The 6,146-nt window shown below is 41.2% G+C and overlaps 2 non-coding genes across 2 annotated transcripts; one reads left to right on the top strand and one right to left on the bottom strand.

The window, feature by feature from the left end:
- Positions 1 to 4,456: 4,456 nt before the first annotated feature.
- TRNAA-AGC (transfer RNA alanine (anticodon AGC)) lies at positions 4,457 to 4,529 on the bottom strand. Its single transcript has one exon. It is a non-coding gene; the product is annotated as a tRNA-Ala (tRNA).
- A 101-nt stretch (positions 4,530 to 4,630) lies between these two features.
- On the top strand, positions 4,631 to 4,711 carry TRNAS-UGA (transfer RNA serine (anticodon UGA)). The gene has a single exon. It is a non-coding gene; the product is annotated as a tRNA-Ser (tRNA).
- The last annotated feature ends 1,435 nt before the right edge of the window (positions 4,712 to 6,146 follow it).

The raw sequence follows: 6,146 nt of genomic DNA, 5'->3' as shown, positions 1-6,146 counted from the left end.
CTAGGTAAGCCACCTAATGAAACAATGTTGACACATTTGCCTATAAAACATCCAAGTTAAGTTTCAATTCTTAGTTAACTTATTGGCACTACACATAGATAAGTTTTAGTACTTAGTCAACTCATAACACAACATAATTGATTAGCGATATGTTCTAACTTGTACCTTCATGCTATCATTAATAAATGGAGTTGATGGGATTTCTCTAACTAATCATTTCTCTACACTCATGCTTACTTAGGAAGTCATGTCATAATATGGGTTATGTTTTTTTTGAAAGGGCTCCACGCTTGCAAACATGGAAATGAACTACTCTTCATCTAGTTTCACAAAATTTTAACATCCTCAAGAAGGTATAGATGCCACATCCTAGGCAACCAACTTGTCCTCTTCAACCACTTCATCGATTCTTGAACTAGCCATCACTTGAGCATCAAGGAAAGCAACCGAGTCATTGGTGGATCCTTTGTGAGTTCTCTTCTTGGCTTTCACATTATGAGCATTGCTCACTAGGTCATCAATCCATGATCCCAGTGTTTGTAGAAATGGGCTAGTAGAAGGGGTGCCTTGATGTGGTTTCTAAGTAGCAACACCATTGGGGTAGGGAAGCTAGGCCTGCTAGAAGAGGCCACTATTGTTGCTTAATTTGTTGGCTAGACTAATGCCCAAGCTCCTAATATCATCTTGCATTACTGATGGTGACATCAACATACACTACAAGGTTGAGATCAAATGAACAAAAAATTTCAACCTGCTTACCATACAAAGATGCAACTCAAGCAAGAGCATTCCAATGATGTGCAAGCAAGGTTTAAGCAATCAACATACAATATTTGAAGATGAGGTCTCCCCTTGGTGACAACAAAAAAAAATTAGGAGATTATCTTCTACAATATGTGCTTTAGGTTGACATGAGTGCTAAATCTACATACTCAGTTATGCATAGCATGTGGCACGTAGAATCACACACAAAAGCCAAGGCAATAGGTAGAAAGGATGTCTGGTAGTAGTGCCAAAGAAATGTGGGAGGAGCCAATTCTAGAGGTCTTCTTTTTTTGTGCCTATGGTTCTTGTTGTGAAAGACAACACTATCTTGTTCGGAGCACCTCTTCTCAAACATGCTAAGAAAGTCATCTTTGTTCCATTTCTTGTAGTCATTGCACAAATAGAAGAGTCTCAAAAGGGAAAGCTTTTTGTAGTGCTCATTGAGAAGTGTTTGAATGTTTTTGGATTCTAGAGAGCTACTTCATATTGCTACATCAACAGAGGCTCACACAATTATTTGACATTGTATGCACAAAAACCCAATCAATTCAAATAAGCAGTTAATGTCTCCTTTGGAATCTCACACATTCACAATTCATTCATCTGATTCATGATTCTTGAGAGATGTGTTATCTTGCTCATGATGGATCATCATTGCACACACAAAACCTATGCTATTGTCAAGGAGCTAGTCCCATGTTCACAGAAAGAGAGGGAAGGGGAAGGGAGAAAGGGCTAACATGACATTAGCAATGTTACAAATAAGCACACACAGACACACAACATGCCATGTGGCATGCATTAATTAAGGAATATGCAATGCATTAATAAACTAAGGTTATATTCAAATAACAAGGTTCAGGCAAATAGGCAAGTTCAAGGCACACTCTAATGCACCATGTAAGACTAGAAAGAGGTGTGGTAGTTCTCTCAACTATACGATAGTAGAAGGGCACATTCATCTAATTCCTACTTCATGAGAAATGCATTCTCTTGATCATGATGGATCATCACAGTGTGCACAAAACTTGTAATTTTTTCAAGAAGCTAGTCACATGTTTAGAGAAAGAGAGATGAGGGGGAGGGGGAAGGGGCTAACATCATGTTGGATACGCATGCATAAGCGTGCATGCATGTGCATGTGAGTGCATGCACGTGCACACACACACACACACACACACACACAGAATGTCATGTGGCATGCAATAATTATAAGAAGTGCGTCATGCTCTTAAGACTCACGATAGCCAATAATAACTTGCTAATCATCAAGAATAACTATACCATCTTAAGTTTGACAATCTTTACGTCCCATGCAATTTAATGAGTCATTGGGACTCACTCAGAAAGACTTATGTTCATAGTCCTTCTACCTCAATGGAATGCATCTTAGTTAGAGAATGATTGAAGTCCATTCTCTAGGTAAACTTTCTACTTGGGTGGAATACCTTGGTTTCCTTTGGGTCCCCCACAACTTCACGTTGACTCTCAAAGTTTCTTGAGCAATCCATCACTGAAACTTCTTCTTAAAGCTCTAAGTCCCTATCTAGATCACTTTTATCACCTCTTTATATATCAATGAAGAATTCCTGTATTGTCAAAGATGTTATAGATTTTATTCAAATACCAAGGTTCGGGCAAAGGGGACACTCTACATGTGCCATCATGTAGGACTGGAAAGAGGTGTGATATTTCTCTCAAGTATAAGATAAAAGATTGTCATGCATCAAACTTGTAAGCAAGTTTTCCAAAATGAATTTGTTATGTTTTCATGTTTGAAGGCAATATGTGGTATTTCTCTCAATTATAAGATGTAGAAGAGAACATTCGTATGATTCTTGATTCATGAGAGTTGCATTATCTTGCTAATAATGGATCATCACTGCACACAAAAAACATGTGTTGTTGTTAAGAAGCTAGTTCTATGTGCAAAGAAAGAGAGATAAGGGGAGAGGGAGAAGGGGCTAACACCCACACACACAATGCCATGTGGCGTGCATTAATTAAGAAGTGCGCCCTGCTTTTAAGACTCACGATAGCCGATAGCACCTTGCTAGTCATAAAGATTAACTATACCATCTTGAGTTTGGCCATCTTTAGGTCCGTTGTTTGCAGGTTAGAGAGTGGTTTGGACTGAAATGCATGCAGTTTTGCCCGTCCTAGCCTTAGGAGACATGACTCGAAAAGGAATTGTAGATACAGGCGCCGGTGTTAGTGTGCTAAACCATGCAGTCCTAGAGGCATGGGGAAACCCTCCTGTAGAGACTGCTAGATTCAATGTCATGCTAGCAAACGGAATGAGGGTAAGACCATTTGGGGTCTTAAAGAATTGGCCGGTAAAGATTGCCGGTGTGCAATTTTCGGTAAACTTCATTGTCATGAAGGGAGTGGATTACGACATACTATTAGGCCGACCTTGGATGAGGAATGCACGAGTCATAGAGGACTGGGGCAATGGATTGATTTTCCTAGCAAAGACTTGTGCTCATAATCTGTCTACCTTGATGAAGCGTGTCTTAGTTAGAGGATGATCGAAATCCACTCTCTCCTTGGACAATCTTTGTACTCGGATGTAATACCTTTATTTCCTTTGGAATCCTTGTAGCTTGGTGTAGACTGTCAAGGGTTTTGATCAATCGGTCCATGAAACATGTTCGTGAAGCTCTAAGTCCTTACCTAGATCACTTTGATCACCTCTTTATATGTCGATGAAGAAATTTTTTATTGTTGAATATGGTTCGGATTTTGTTCAAATACCAAGGTTCGGGCAAATAGCCACGTTCGGGGGACACTCCGCATGCCCCATGTAGGGCTAGAAAGAGGTGTGGTATTTCTCTCAACTATAAGATAGAAGATTGTCACGCGTTAGGCTCGTAAGCAACTTCTCAACTATAAGATAGAAGATTGTCACGCGTTAGGCTCGTAAGCAACTTTTGCAAAAGGAATTTGTTACGTTTTTGCGTCCGAAGGCAACACCATGGAGGCCCATATGAACGAAGCCTAGTCGGCCGTGCCTCTCCGATCATATATGCATTCGAGACTAATCAGGGTGGTTGCCGTACAACTATGAGACCCATGGTTGCGATCGGAGTAGAAGGTGACGCATGCTTATCCCGACCCTCTCGCTTTTCCTACGAATGTGATAAAGAACTGGTAAGATGCTATTGAATCAAATACCTCCGTCTATCGTGCTATGACCCAACGCACCCCTCTTGCGTGGAGGGGAGGCTTTGTGGGGTCTGGCCAACAAAGTTTTCGTGTTCACACCAAATCAAGAACCTTGAGCATGTATGTCTCACTAATGTTTCTTTGATAATTTTTAAAAATAGATGCCCAATGCCACTAACTTATGGATGCAACCCCCACTTAGGCCACTAGTGTTTTCTCTAAAGATCTGTGGTAGCGGACCAGTTCTAGCGGCCTATGTGTGTGACCGGCTGGTGTTCCTTTCACAAAAGGTGGGTGTGTGTGTCATGTGACCCACCGCTGGTTCTTTCACAAAAGGTTCAGGTTCGCTCAGCAATTATGAAGATGTAGATGGATGTAGACGAGAGGAGAGTTCAGGCAGGCTACTGCCAATATAGACGTAGAACGGACGGTGGGTCAGGCTCTCTTCAGCTTTGCCGGCGTCATGCGCCCAAAAAGCGCGAAGCTCTCAGACGATGCAACTTGCAAAGCAGAAAAGCACGGGTGGAGATGCGGGGTATCGATCCCCGTACCTCTCGCATGCTAAGCGAGCGCTCTACCATCTGAGCTACATCCCCGAGTGATGGCTAACATTGCGCTCAATTATTACAAGCTATTAAAAAATCTGGCAAATAAAGTATTAGACGTATTATAAGTTTGAGGTGCATAAAGCCCACCCGACGGTTTGGCCGAGTGGTTAAGGCGACAGACTTGAAATCTGTTGGGTTCGCCCGCGCAGGTTCGAACCCTGCAGCCGTCGGCATTGTTGCTTCATTTTGGGCTCAAACTTCTCTTCTCCAAAACGGGTTCCTGTGATGCTATCCTCAACATCATGGCGTGACGTAAGATTTGGGGTTAAATTATTATTCCAACTCTCGAAATTTGCTCTTCCTTTATGGTGGGTGCCCTACATGGTTTTTGGATATCGACTTAAAATGTTATCCCAACTCACCAAATTCGTTGGATATTATTCCAACTCTAAAAATTTGCTCTTTGTCTATAGTGTAGTACATGTTTATTGGATATCAACGCCGCATCTCGGGTTAAAATATTATGCCACCTCACCAAATTCTCTTTTCGTTTCCCATGTCGTATGTGTTGATTGGATGTTGATTTTGCATAGCTACCAAAACTTTAGGGTTTGGTTCATGTGCACGGAATTTTATTTATGGCATGGTATATATTGATTCGTGTGAACCGAGTTTCTTTCATGGTGTGGTGTATGTTTGTTGCATAGTGATATTTTGCACAGCCACCAAAAACTTTAGGGTGTGCTAAGTCACCCCTCTATTTTTCGTGGCTGCTCCTCTTCCTTACATGCAACTAGGTTATTGGGCAAGCTTAGGCCGCTAATGACACTTTCATGTCGTTAAATGTGTATCAAGCCACTTTGAATAAGGCAATGGAGATACTGAATTGTTTATTGGTTGCTCTTGTCTCAATGTAGACGAATTCAAAATCGTCCCTTATTAGGTTGACTATGAACAATTATAATGACTTTGTTTCGAGTGCCCATGTGGTATATGCATCTCTAAAGTGGTAGGGTTTCCTTTGGGGATCGGATCTCAAAACTTCATTAGACCGATTCCTAGGGGAGACAATGTCACATGGCCTTCGTCATTTAAAGCCACGATTCTATCTTCTTTTGTATCCTACTTGTCTGTTGTTACCTAGCTCCCTGATTCTAGCATAAGGATTAGCAATAAATGGCTTCATAAGTCTTTCTCTAGAGGCTAGATATATTTCAAGATTGGCTTGTGATGAGAGCAAGTTAATGTGCTAAAATGTGCGTGTGTATGCTCAAGGGTTGTGAATTTGCAAATGCTTTGTCTAGCCCTTACTTTTGGAAAGCTAATTGACTTATTGGGTCTACCTATCCATAATGGCATGGGACTGTCGCCCACCCTCTACCCAATGCACATGCATAGATAGTTTTTCAAGGCAGTTACATTACTACATGTAAATGTAGCTTCCTTCATTAGCCCTTTACACATGAATTATTACATGATCCTTTAGTCACACATATCAAACAACCAATCAGTTTTGCACTTGGTTCAAGTCCTTTATTACAAGATCTGATTCTTTATTGAACCAACAACCCTTTACCATGGTTGTTCTTACCTCATTTGAGGCCCCTTAACCATGCTAGGAACATGTGCGGGTGGTATTCCTTCCATGGTAAGTCTTTCTCTAGA

Source organism: Lygodium microphyllum, chromosome 30 (assembly GCF_053477565.2).
Source record: "Lygodium microphyllum isolate KBCC chromosome 30, Lygodium_microphyllum_v1.1.10, whole genome shotgun sequence".
NCBI lineage: Eukaryota > Viridiplantae > Streptophyta > Polypodiopsida > Schizaeales > Lygodiaceae > Lygodium > Lygodium microphyllum.
The sequence above is the reverse complement of the archived record's forward strand: the minus strand, read 5'-3'. Positions and strand labels throughout refer to the sequence as shown.